The sequence below is a fragment of the Mesoplodon densirostris genome, chromosome 4, assembly GCF_025265405.1.
Source record: "Mesoplodon densirostris isolate mMesDen1 chromosome 4, mMesDen1 primary haplotype, whole genome shotgun sequence".
Taxonomy (NCBI): Eukaryota; Metazoa; Chordata; class Mammalia; order Artiodactyla; family Ziphiidae; genus Mesoplodon; species Mesoplodon densirostris.
Genome location: NC_082664.1, coordinates 121962470 through 121975659, shown reverse-complemented (window position 1 = coordinate 121975659; position 13190 = coordinate 121962470). Strand labels below are relative to the sequence as shown.

At 36.9% G+C, this 13190-nt stretch overlaps 1 protein-coding gene across 2 annotated transcripts in view; it reads left to right on the top strand.

The window, feature by feature from the left end:
* The first annotated feature begins 125 nt into the window (after positions 1–125).
* Positions 126–13190, top strand: part of SENP8 (SUMO peptidase family member, NEDD8 specific) — a 50724-nt gene continuing 37659 nt past the window's right edge. The window contains exon 1 of one of the 2 annotated variants that reach the window (XR_009531792.1): positions 126–244. The gene's annotated coding sequence lies outside the window, so the exon portion shown is untranslated. The remainder of the gene's footprint in view (positions 245–13190) is intronic. The other variant, XM_060097069.1, reaches the window with a different exon arrangement.

Sequence of the window (13190 nt, the reverse complement as noted above, 5' to 3'; positions counted from 1 at the left end):
CGCCAGAGAGTCAAGCATGCGCTTGCGCGGACACGCCCCATTTCATCCGTCCCAGGCGGCCCCGCCCAAGGTTTTTTTCCGCACCTTACGGCAGAGCTGGGAACTCTGCCTTAGATTTTCTCTCTAATGAAGAGGAATGTCGCAATGTTGGGGTAGAAAACTCTGGGTTTGCGACCGTAGCTTTCGTTTTCCGGCCAATAGAGAGCCGCCTGAAGTCTGGTTGGGTTGGTGAGGCCCGAGGCAGGTAAGAAGCCTGCTCCCCACTTGGGTTTGCTGGTCGGTGTGTCTGGGCCGGGGACCGCTTTACCGCCCACGCAGATCTAGGGTATCCTTGCCCCCTCCCCAGTTTTGGCGCAGGGTTCTCAGCTCCACCCCGTCAGCCCTCCCCACCCCGTTTCCACACACACGCCCTCCCCCTCATTTCCCCGCCCCAGACCTCCGTTTCCTAGCCTTTCTTTCCATTCATTACTCAGACTTTTTTCCCTGAGTGCTTTCCAGGAGTTAGGCTCCAGAAAGCCAGAAGCAAATGAAACAGTCTCAGCTTTCTGAAGCGCTCTGTTATGTCGAGACGATGAGAGAATCCGCAGTGGTAGTAAAGTAAATTTATAATAGAAAAAAAAAAAAACACACACAGGATACTCTGAGCATGATTGTATAGAAGGACTTGAGGAAACCCTTTCCAAGGTGACCTTTAGGTCACTCAATTTGTGTTAAAAGGCTAGTGAGCAGTAGCTGGTCAAAGAAATATGAGAGGAGATAGAAGCAGAGGGAATGACGGGTACAAAATCATATGCCAGTACTGGCTGGAAGAGTAAAAGTCATGGAACATAACTGGTAAAAACCATACAGGTGTAGGCTACCCTTTAAAGAAACATCGTTGTAAAGTGATGAGATGAGGGGTAAGCGTGTGGGCCGCAACAGTGTGTTCTTTTAAGATGGGAAACTCTTAGGCATAAAAGTGTACCATGGAACCAAGAAGTAGACAATTTATGGATGAGAATAGCTAATTTACGGAACCAAGAACATTAGTGGAACTCAATCTTGTATGCACATTAGAGTCACCTGGGAAGCTTTTAAAAAAATAAAACCAATGCAGTTGCTCCATCTGAGGCCAATTAAACAAACTCAGGAATCAGTGTTTCTTTTTAAAAAACTCCTGAGGTGACTAATGCTGTGGGTTGAGAACCACTAAACTAGAGCAAAGGAAAGGATGGGAAGTAGGGGAAGGCAGAAGGTTAATAGAGTTGACTCTGTAACATTAAGATGGGAGTCATTTGACGAGAGAGAGTTGGGGATGGAATGGGACGCTTGGTCAGAGTGATGATAGTTTTGAATAACTGCTCTGGTAAATGGGAGAAGTCACTCCTGCCTTTCCCTTCAGCACATTTCCATCCTTCAGTCTTAATCAGATCCACCTCAGTTACTGCTCTCTTTCCCCTCCCTTTCCCCTCCATCCAAGATTTATCAGCTGGGGATCCAGCCTTAGAGCTCAAGGGCCTCCTCATTTCTATCCCCAAAAAGGTCAGAGCTTGGCGAATTTATGAGATTCAGAGACTAACTTCACTCCCCTAGAGATTATTACCACACACAGTGCCTTGCCAATTTAGAATCTGTCTTTTATATTCATTTCATTGATCATTTACATTAGGAATGATAAAGATTTAAGATTCAGCCCTATTAGGACCTCGTAGTATTAGGGAAAACAGACCTTTAAAGGAATTCACTTGGCAGGCAGAGAAGGTCTGGGTAAGGCAAAGCCCAAGCCAGTGCATGGCTACTGTCTATTAACTAGGGTTAATTCAAAAACCTATCTGCCACCAGATAAGAGAGAGTCACTATTGTCTGGTATGACTAGAGTTTAGTATGAAAAGCAGGGGTGGGACAGAGATGAAGATGATAAAGTGGGTGTGAACAGTTAATGAGGAGCCTTGAATTCCATGCTAAAGTGTTTAGATTATATACAATAAGCAATTAATAAGTATAACAAAGGTAAAAGTAAAATAACCTCTTTTATGTCATGGACCACTTTGGCAGCCTGGCCTGTGGACCTTATCTCAGAATAATGTTTTTAAATGTTTAAAGTAAATACATAGAAATGTAAATGAAATTATTTTATTGAAAGTTTTAAAAATATTAAAACAAATGTGTGATGTAGTTATATATGTGCTTCCTTACATATTAAATAACATCTGGCAGCAGGTCTAATTATGTAATTTCAAAATAGTGATGAGTATAAATTATATTTTGAGGTAACTGCAACAACTTTAATGTGATATGAAAATATATTTCTAATGGTGACAAAGACATAGGGACTGTTAATACCACTGAGGATTATTGCCTACAATTAGTAAAGAAAATGCTAAATTTCAGCTAGAGTTTATTGAAAAGATGCAATTTTTTTCCCCAATCCAAGTTCATGGAACCATTAATTCTAGCTACCTCCTGGCCCATGGATTCTAGATTTATAAAAAGCTTACTGTAATGGTTTTAAGCAAGAGCATGACAGATCAAGTCTGTGTTTCGGAAAGGTACTTGAGCAGTGTTCACTTCTTAACCTCTCAGTTGGAGTGGGAGTGGGGAACTGGCTCTTCACTTTTTCCTGTACCTTAGTTGCAGTAACCACTACTACTCCACTGTTGCCTAATAATTTGGGCCTGCAGGAGAACTGAGCTTGTGGCTGTGTATGTGGGAGAAGTACAAGAAGTAAATTGGGAAAGATAGGTTGCGGCTATTTTTGTGGAAATAATTTAATGCCATGCTGTAGTTTGTACTTAATTTTGGTAGACGATGGAGAAATGTTTAAAAATTTGGAGAAGAATAATGAAACTAGAGTTCTGTTTGAAAAATAATGTAGCAGTAATGTATAGGTTAGATCATCAAAAGATAGGAATGAAGAGACTAGACCAATAAATAATTAAATTTTTTTAAAAATAAATTTTAGGGCCTCCCTGGTGGCGCAGTGGTTGAGAGTCCGCCTGCCGATGCAGGGGATACGGGTTCGTGCCCCGGTCTGGGAGGATCCCATATGCCGCGGAGCGGCTGGGCCCGTGAGCCATGGCCTCTGGGCCTGCGCATCCGGAGCCTGTGCTCCGCAATGGGGGAGGCCACAACAGTGAGAGGCCCGCGTACTGCAAAAAATAAATAAATAAATAAAAATAAATAAAAATAAATTTTATCATAAAGTGATCTCCAAAGAGTCTGCTAAGTTCCTTTATTTTCCCAATGTGACCAATCTAAAGAACAAGATTGGACTGAATTACATACCTTTCAACAAGGACACGCACACCTGTATAGAGATCAGTTAGCATTTTACGTTGTCAAGAGGCTAGCCCATTCTTTTATGTTATAAATTATAATGTTAGAACTTCTGATAAGCAATGGCTTTACTGCTTATCTAGGTTCCTGGATATTGCTAAGGCCTTTCTTGGTTAAATTCCATCTACATCTGTAAGTCCTAAATTTCTGACTGTTTAAGGTCCAGACTCCTCTCCTTGCCAATTCCTTAAACCTCTTGGATGAGTAAAATGCATTAGTAAACAAAAAGGAAGTCCTCAAGGCCCAGGTAACCCATCTCTTTGGAACCTGACCATTGCCAGACTATATAAAACTTACTGCTCAAATCCCAGCTACTCTCCAAATAATGTGCTTTTTTAACCATATTATTGAAAAAATTGAATTTGATATCCAAGTATTACTAATCCAAATGAGTAAGGTTACTTAACTTTTCTGAACCAGATTCTCTGAGAGGCTACCTTCTTCAGCATAACTAGCTTATATTCACTTTGTCCATCTACCTACTAGAGACGGTTTGGGTAATGATATGGTTCAACACAGATAGAAAATCAAGTTTATGTAGACTCTGAGTTTCATCTGTCTGTCTCCTTTTTTAGGGAAGGGAGGAATAGGTCTCTCTTAAAGCAGAGAGAATACTTGAAACATATGAGAGATTTTAAGCATTTTTATTACTTACAGAAAATCTCTGGAAGTTCCTTTCTCTGGCTTCCAATTAGATGACTACACTTTCGCACATTCATCTGTTATAAAAGCACTAGAACACAGTCATGATACTGAAAAAAATTGTCCTGGTTACAGTTATTATTTTTGAGCATCTATATTGTAGGTTTAAAAATCGTTCTAGGCCTGCCTTCCCTCAGGGCCAAAAAATAAATAAATGCTCTCTCAGAGTAGTGTGATAGGTTAAATTCCTTCAAAACAATAGCTTGTGGATTTCTGGCCTTAGCTGGCTGTAATTTTCCCACTACTGTTTGTTGCAGCAACTTGGCACCTTATATTAGCAGCTAAAATATATAGTTGCTGGAAATGTTTAGTCCTACTTAATAATATATAATTCAGACCTGGTCAGATGACTCACAAGTATTCGTATTAATTAACATTTAAAGACAAATTGCTAAGAATTCTATATGTCATAATCGGGTCCCATCAGACACTGTTTTCCTGTCAGCACAGTACAGTAAAACAAATTCATTGTTTCTTCCATTTGTTCATTAAATATTTATTGAGCACCTGCTATACACCAAGCACATTTTTGAAACCCATTAAATAGGAGTTTGTAATAACAATTTACCTCTTAACTATCTATGAAAAAAATAACTTACCAGGCTTTGAAATCTAGAAGACAAATAAGAATAAAAGATGATGGCTTTTTTATACTCTTTCAAACAAAATGCTTGCGTATAGCTACTGTGGGCTAAACACAGTGATTATTTACGAAACCAGGCAGATTATAACTTTAGCTTGACCACGTCTTATCAGCTAGGATATATTAGCTATATACTAAATAAAATTCTGTCTACTCTTTTGTAAAATATCTTAGACCTCTCATTAAATCTGGTGTCCTCCCCAAACACTATTTACAGCCCTAGTCATTTCAAATTTTGCAATTGTGTTAAGTCATTTCTCAGAAAATTTAAACAAAACAAAATCATTTTAAGAAAAGGCTGGTGTTTACACCAAGTAAAGGAAAATAAATAGTGACACAGTTATAGATGGAACCTTTGAAGTAGAAATGGTAGACTAAGAATAAAGTTCTTTTTCTGGTCAATGACCCCTTAGCCATTGATAGCCATTCCTAATAAGTAACAGAACAATAAATGGAGAGCCTCAGTGCTAGAAGAAATTCTAAAAGGTTACTTAGTCTATCTCCCTGGCCCAAGGTAGGGCCAAATGGAATTTATGGCTGTAGAGTTACCAGGCATCATCATCATACCAAATGGTTTTTCTGCTTTGAGAGCTGAATTCCTCTATTTGTAAAATATTCATTAGAGGAATATTGTTCAAATTTTATAAATAATTTATAAAATTGAGAAATCTTCCTATGTTTATAACAATTTTGTGTTTTCAAGCACTGAAGATAGCAGGGTTGAGTAAAATCTAATCTCTGTCTTTAACAGGGATGTAAAATCTTGATGGTAATTTTTAACATGCCACTTTATACAAATCTCTGGATGGTTTAGGCTAGCATTAGAAGGAAACGTTTAATTAGGGGAAATTGAAACCAAAAAATAAGGCTTCAGCTTCCTTCCTGAAAATTTTTCTGCTTATGCTGCCATGAAAAGCACATTTGGTCTTGGATGTGATTCTTTTTGTGAAATTGCAAAGGGAATCATTCATTAGAAGTTGGACGTAATCTAATTTTAATGAACATCAGATTATATTTATATTTAAATCTTTGTGTTCGAAGTTTTGTAGAAGAGAGATTAGACTTACTGTTTTTTTCCAGAGGACAAAAGTGAGACCAGTGAGTTGAAGAAACAGACATTTTTAGGTCAGTGTAAGAGTGGGAGGTGGTACATTTTTTTTTTCTTGAATGAAAATAGCTGTATTTACTGGTATGTGCTCATTATAAAAAGAAAGGGGAAAAAATTAAGCAGTCAATATCAAAAGAAAAAAGTTTAAAAGTATTAAAATTCCATTCTTAAAGAAAGCTGTATATAACTTTAGATGGCTATCATTCTTGACTATTTTTGTGTATATTTGTGTACAGATTTTTATATAACCTTTCTTTCCATAACATATTATGAACATTTTTCTGTGTCAATAAATTTATTTCTATAACTTCATTTTTTAATGGCTGCAAAGTATTCCATTGAATGGAAATCCTATTATTTAAATTTACCGGTCCTCTTTTAAACTTTGAGATTGTTTCCAATTTTTCTGTTATAAATATTGCTGTGGTAAACATCCCTGTTAAATTTTTGCACATATCCTAATGTTTCCCTTCAGATAAATTTCTGAAAGTGTAATACCTACCTATAGACATTTCTTAAATATTAAAATATAATGGCAATTTATCCTTCAAAAAGCTTGCATTTGTTTACATTTCTGTTAACAATAAGAATGCCCATTTTCCCATAGTTACTCAGCAATGCTGGTTATTATCAGTTTTCCACATCTTTGCTAATTTGACAGGTAAAAAATGAAATCTTCAACTTACATTTCTTTGATTACTAGTAAGGTGTTGAGTACCTTTTCATGTGTTTATTGACCAGTTGTATAAGTGTTTTTAAGCTCTATTTTCTTTTAATATTTTTGTTTCACTTTTTAACATTTAAATTTCACTCCATCTGAAATATAATTCGATATGAGGTCTGAAGTAGGGATCTAACTTCATTTTTTAATCGAATGATTAACAACTTGTTCCAGTGCCATTTATTAAATTACCCAGTTAGCATATTCCAAACTTCACTGCACAGACAATAAGGTGTTAATAGATAATACACCAAAACAAACACAAAAAGGATTTCATTGGTCAAATGAGTTGGGAAAAAAATCAGACCAAGAAAAGTTAATTTTCTTTATTGCAGAACCTCTCGTAGCCTCTAATATGCTTGTGTGCATTATGAATCAACAATACAGAGTTTTAGGATGCAGCATTTCCCTAACTTACTTAACCATATAATCTTTTTTCTTTCCAGAAATACCTATGAAATCCTATGGAACTATGCTGTCCAAAATAGTAGCCACTACCCACATGTAGCTATTTCAATTTAAGTTTAAGTTAATTTAAATAAATAAAATCAGTCCCTCAGTCTCACTAGCCATTTTCAAGTGCTCAGTAGCCACATGTGGCTAGTGGCTACTATATTGGACATTGCAGATAAAGAACATTTATTTCCATCATCACGGAAAGTCCTACTGGACAGCACTGCTGTAGAACATAGTGTTCATTGAAAATGGAATAATCCATAAATTTCTCCCATTGATTTATAATGTCTTCATCATCATATTTAAAGTTTCTAAAATGCATGGATTTGTTTTTGTACTGTTGCATTGATTTATCTGTTTCTGCTCCAGTATTACACAGCAGCTGTAAGTCAGGCTCCTGCACATTTTTCCCTGAGAGCAGAAATGAAAAATTCCTGCATGGAGTAGGAAGTTAGACTAGAAGGGATAGTAAAGGCCTTTACACTTCTAAGACTCTATAAAGGTAAGAATTTCTCTGCAGAACATGATATATATCATGTGAAGATCCATACTCCATTATTCATTCATTTATTCTACAATTATTATTTATTGTCTGCCCGACAAGTTTTGTTTTAGGCCCAGGGGGCCAAGGTGGTAAACAAGTTTAGGCAGACAAGGTCCTTTATTCTCTATGCTCATGGAGCTTACATTTTTGGCCTGGGGAGGGGGAGTGTTAATCAATAAACAAATAAATGAAAAAGAAAACTGTCAGACAGCCACAAGTGCTATGCAAGGAATTGAAATTAGAGGACAAGAGAGTGACCAGTGGCCTCTTATTTTGACTGGTCATGGGAGATCTCTGTGAATAAGTGACATTTAAACTGAAATCTACCCAACACATGGAGCCAACCACTAGAAGGTTCAGGCACGGCACAGCTAGTACCCCAGCCCTCAGGAGAAAAAAAGCATGGCGTGTTTGAAGAATAAAAAGAAAGGTGGTATGGCTGGAGCTTAGTGGGCAAGGGGGAGAGTGATGGAAATGAGATTGGAGCAGTAGCTGGGACCATGTGATCATGCAGGGTGTTTGTAAGCAGCTAGGGCAGGGCATTCACTTTTTTTTCTGAGTGTAATAGTGTGCTACCAAAGGGTTTTAAACAGGACAGGTGTGACCTGACAAATTTTTAAACAATTGCTCTGACAGCTGTATGGAGAATTTACTGGAGGGGTCAATAGTAGAAGTAAGGAGACATGTTAGGCTATATCAAGGTAAGAAATGTTGATGGACTTGACTGTGATGGAAGTAAAGATGAAAACCATTGGACAGGTTCAGAACATTTTGGCTGTAGAATCAGTAGGACTTATCAATTGGAGAGGAGGTATGAAGAAAATAGAAAGTTCAGGGATGATGTCTATATTTTCATTATATAATATTAGGTTCAATTTCTAGTCATTATTATAGGCAAAATTGGCACACAGAAAACACCAATAAATGTATTTTGACCGAATGAATAAATTTGCTTGAATAATTGTCTTGCTCCTATACACATTTAAACTGCTAAAGCGTAAGGTTTTGCTCATGTCTTTATTAATTTTTAGGGAATCTGGTTCCTAAGAATTAGGGGTTTATGTTACAGGCCTATCAAGTATGGAGAGTAACTAAACTGTTCCACTGAAGTATCCAAGCCAGCAGAGTAGGGTCAATGAAGCAGAGAAAATCGCCTTTCTCAGATGCAAAAGTTCTCTGGAAATTTCTTATTTTAAAAATCTATGCTGCTTTTGCATTTTATGCTTTATCATGTCCATGTTTATGTTAATTAAGATGTTGTAAGTTACTGATTTAAATGTTTTAAGTATTTAAGATATAAAAATATCAATATTTAAGATTAAATTGCTTAGCTCTTTTCCCCCAAAATTAGTGAAATTGAAGCTCTAGGAAGATGCACTGGGATTATTAGCCTATGTTTGATTTTCGGTGTGTGGGTGTGTTTGTTTGCTTTTGTCTGTCAATACCTGCTGGCACATAGCCATGTATCTAGTTAGAGGAGCACAGACCATATCTGTGAGCGTTTGCAGTTTGATACAATTTAAAACAAAAACTGAAGGGAGTGAGGAGGGGAAAGGAGAACTGCATTTCAAAACTACTAACTGTTATAATCTTCACTTAAAATGAGTAAATAGCTGCGCTTTGCCCTTTGTAGTGTTTAAAAACATAACTAAATGAAGCTGTTACTTTTTTTTTTTTTTTAAGGAACCCTTTCTGAATAATTAGGGGGAAAAAATGAATAAAAGTCACAGTTCTGGGATAGTGTTTTCTTTGGGGCTTTACAGTAAAACTTATCTGGCTCACTACTGTGGTTTTAACCACAACAGGCATATTTTCCCAGAAGTTATGAGAATTGATGCATACCTTATGAAATGCTTGTTAATTAAAAATTTCATGTATGTTTTTGATCTTATGAATATTTATGCATCTCTAATGTAGGCAATTCTTATATCCACTGTAATTAGTATTTTTAAGTATTTGCTCATCAAAAATTCCAACTGAATCAGCAGTAACACCTCTAGTTAAAGGTTAATCTACTTGGAAACTGCCTTTGAGATATTTTAACAAATAGCTCCAATGCTTTATTAGATCTCTAAAAGCTCTTAAAATTAATTCAGCCTAGACATTTATAATCGGTTACATTATAGTGGTCTAAAACAGGGATTGGCAAGGTTTTTCTCTAAGAGGGCAAACAGTAAATATATTAGACTTTGCAGGCTACTCAGCTCTTATAGCTCAAAAGCAGCCATGAAGAATATGTAAACAAATGAGCATGATTTTGTTCCAGTAAGACTTTAAAGAGGAAGGGAAGATTTTTTTAAATTTTATTTTATTTAACATTTTTATTGGAGTATAATTGCTTTACAATGGTATGTTAGTTTCTGCTGTATAACAAAGTGAATCAGCTATACATATACATACATCCCCGTATCTCCTCCCTCTTGAGGTCTCCCTCCCACCCTCCCTATCCCACCCCTCTAGGTGGACACAAAGCACTGAGCTGATCTCGCTGTGCTATGTGGCTACTTCCCACAAGGGAAGATTTTTAAATTTGCAAAGATGAGAGCTTAGAATTGTACAACCCTAGAGCTAGAGGAGTCTTTTAGAAATCATAGAATCACTTGGAAACATCCTAAAAATACAGGTGCCCAGACCCTCCCCCCAGAGACAGATCATATGTGTTCTTTAAAATCTCCATAGATGATTCAAATGTGCATCCCTGGCTAGAACCGCTATTTATCTAGTCCAAACCTCACTTTACAGATGATGAAGCTGAGACCCAGAAGTTTAAAATGTCTTCTCCAGAGTCAAACAACTGGTTGATTGCAGATCTGAACTGAATCCCAAGTCTCCTGACTCCCAGCCTAGTGTTTTTTCTACTGAACCTGCAGCTTCTTGCCTTACTTATATCAGCAGGAAATCAGAATGGTTCCTATTGAATTATAAACTTTCCCTTTAAATTAATTTTTATTTTAATTTAATTTCCCTGTTTTTATAACAGAAATATTCAAGTAGTATGCATTTTAAGGATTTTAAGATTAATATGAAAAATAGTCTCTTCCTTTTGTTAAAATTAAATATTTGGGAAGTGTTCTATACTATGAATTCAGTATTCATTTAACTACAGAAGTTGGAAGAATATAATAAACTAAACCCTGTAACCACAAGGTTTGTGTATGCTGACAACACATTAACAGCATGCTTCACTCAAGTTGAGAGACTGCTTTTCTCTGTAGTTAGCATTCACTCTGCTTATGCCAAAGGTAAAGTACAAGAGTGCAGAGTCATGCCCTGGCTGGATCTATCCTTGGTGACTTTGTAGCTTTATATAAAGAGACAAACAGATGCTTTATTTTCAAGAAATCTTTAAGATTCATTATTACCACCCCAAATATATAGAGAACAGGGAAGGAAACAATTTTTTTTTGAGAGCTTGCTATCTACCAGACAATGTGCTGAGTCTTTTCACTTGTGTTTTTAATTCACAAAGCAACTCTTGAAAGACAGGTTTTATTATTACCTCCTTTTACAGATGAAGAAAATGAGGCCAGGAAAGAGGATGAATAACTTGTCCAGAGTCACACAGATAGCAAGTGGCAAAGTCAGATCCTGAACTCAAAGCCCCCTGGCTCCAAAATATAGAACTATACTATATATTTTTTTAACATCTTTATTGGAGTATAATTGCTTTACAGTGTTTTGTTAGTTTCTGCTGTATAACAAACTGAATCAGCTGTATGCATATGTATATCCCCATATCCCCTCCCTCTTGTGTCTCCCTCCCACCCTCCTTATCCCACCCCTCTAGGTGGTTGCAGAACACCGAGCTGCTCTCCCTGTGCCATGCAGCTGCTTCCCACTAGCTATTGGTTTTATATTTGGTAGTGTATATATGTCAGTGCTACTCTCACTTCATCCCAGCATACCCTTCCCCCTCCCCGTGTCCTCAAGCCCATTCTCTACGTCTGTGTCTTTATTCCTGTCCTGCCCCTAGGTTCATCAGAACCATGTTTTTTTTTTAGATTCCATATATATGTGTTAGCATACAGTATTTGTTTTTCTCTTTCTGACTTACTTCACTCTGTATGACAGACTCTAGGTCCATCCACCTCACGACAAATAACTCAATTTTGTTTCTTTTTATGACTGAGTAATATTCCATTGTATATATGTGCCACATATTCTTTATCCATTCATCCGTCGATGGACACTTAGGTTGCTTCCATGTCCTGGCTATTGTAAATACAGCTGCAATGAACATTGTGCTACATGACTCTTTTTGAATTATGGTTTTCTTAGGGTATATGCCCAGTAGTGGGATTGCTGGGTCATATGGTTGTTCTATTTTTAGTTTTTTAAGGAACCTCCATACTGTTCTCCATAGTGGCTGTATCAATTTATATTCCCACCAACAGTGCAAGAGTGTTCCCTTTTCTCCACACCCTCTCCAGCATTTATTGTTTGTAGATATTTTGATGATGGCCATTCTGACTGGTGTGAGGTGATACCTCATTGTAGTTTTGACTTGCATTTCTCTAATGATTAGTGATGTTGAGCATCTTTTCATTTGTTTGTTGGCAATCTGTATGTCTTCTTTGGAGAAATGTCTATTTAGGTCTTCTGCTCATTTTTGGATTGGGTTGTTTGTTTTTTTGATATTGAGCTGCATGAGCTGCTTGTATATTTTGGAGGTTAATGCTTTGTCAGTTGCTTCATTTGCAAATACTTTCTCCCATTCTGAGGGTTGTCTTTTCGTCTTGTTTATGCTTTCCTTTGCTGTGCAAAAGCTTTTGAGTTTCATTAGGTCCCATTTGTTTATTTTTGTTTTTATTTCCATTACTCTAGGAGGTGGGTCAAAAAGGATCTTGCTGTGATTTATGTCAAAGAGTGTTCTGCCTATGTTTTCCTCTAAATTTGATAGTGTCTGGCCTTACATTTAGGTCTTTAATCAATCCATTTTGAGTTTATTTTTGTGTATGGTGTTAGGGAGTGTTCTAATTTCATTGAAACAGATGGGGAGATATACTGTGTTCTTGGATTGGAATAATCAGCATTGTGAAAATGACTATACTATATTTTGTAGGATTTTACAAATAGAACTAGAGGAGGTCATTGTCTCCCCAATATTCCTTACCATCCACCAAGACCAGATACATAGGTCTCTTAATTCTGAAGGAATTTACTACTAATCAACAGAGAAAAACAGACAAAACACAAAACCAAAGCAAAAATGGGGATGTTACAGACAATACAAAAATCTTAAAATGCCTTATTTCCCTTTTTTTCCTAATCTGTATTTTCTGACTCCCTTTTTAAAAAGGTTCATTCATCTGACAAACATTTATTGTACCTCAGATATGCTAAGCACAGTGCTCACTGTATAGAAAGGATATAACCCTAGGATGGTTCCAAATGGCTCCTGGTTCTCCTGCTAGGTCCCCTTCCATCTCCTTTTCCCTTACTCCATTAATGATGGGATCATTGTTCTTCCAGTCACTCCAATGAAAGCTTCCAGACCGTTTCTTAATTCTTCTCTCTTATCTACCCTCCTCTGATCCCTTATGGATACTCTGTCTATAATATCTTTTCCTCCTTGCCTCTCTCCTACTACCATTTCACCTGGTTTAGGTCATGTCCTCCTACCTTTACTTTCAATGAAAATCTAGTTGATCTCCACCTCCAATTTCTCTCCCTACCAGTTAATCCTGTATACTATGCCTGA